Source organism: Aplysia californica, unplaced genomic scaffold, assembly GCF_000002075.1.
Source record: "Aplysia californica isolate F4 #8 unplaced genomic scaffold, AplCal3.0 scaffold00763, whole genome shotgun sequence".
In the NCBI taxonomy this organism is placed as follows: domain Eukaryota; kingdom Metazoa; phylum Mollusca; class Gastropoda; order Aplysiida; family Aplysiidae; genus Aplysia; species Aplysia californica.
The window spans coordinates 150,671-151,650 of record NW_004798033.1 but is presented as its reverse complement, the minus strand read 5'-3'; positions in this window follow the sequence as shown (position 1 = coordinate 151,650).

The window sequence follows — 980 nt, the reverse complement described above, 5'->3', positions numbered from 1 at the left end:
AGGTCTTTCCCGATAAGAAAGAGTATTCCGTTTGACCACGGGGTTGCCTGCCGATGTCGATTCAAGGGAAGTAAAAGACCATTGCTCACTGTGAGGTTAAAGAATCTTACAGTTACCTCCCCTCACCACGACACAGCAGAAAGGAGTCTTCAAGTTCGAGTTCTCGATCGAGCGCACACCTCTGCCAGAACATAAAAACAAAAAACAAAGCCTCTCACTTCCTCACTTGGTCTCCTTCCTCCACACTCCAAACCCCTGATGTTATGAGGTGAAATCAAGCGTTTTCTTGGATATAAATTCTGTCCGCGCCGTGGTTTTATGCACCCCGCATAATTTAAGCAAAATTTTGTCATTTTTTGCATAATTTCAGATTATTTTCCTTTATCATTCTTTTTTTAAAATAAACAGATTCTCATAATTTCTCATTTTTGGGGTCAGTTTGCATAATTTCAGAATTTTTCATGCATAAAACGACTGGGACAGATAATATATAGAGATGAAAAATCTCGGAAGTCGAGTGTGAATGTTCAGATCCCCCGGTTTAATAGAAGAAGTAGAAGAGTAGGACTTTAGGCTGTTACTAAAACAAAATTCAGAATTTAAATATTCCCATCCATAAAGAATGTATCCATATCACACCTGTAAAAATAGTATAGGCACACCCTTACACTTTCCTTATTCCAAAGGTATTAACAATGTCTTTACTCCTCTAGAGCACATCAGTTTCAAGGAAGGGGGGGAATTAGTACTTGGGCAATCTGCTTCCACCGTGTGTGTAGCCCAGGTAAAGCTGTCTCATGACGGATACCGTTTTCAGCCATTATCGATACTGGTGGACGGTTGAAGAAGTCTGAAGGAGCATTTAATTGAGAGCTTTTACAGTGATGCATAAATAATGTACAGGAGGAGAGACTCAGAAACAAGGCCATAACGCAGGCGTTCGTTAATACACACACACACACACACACACACACACACAC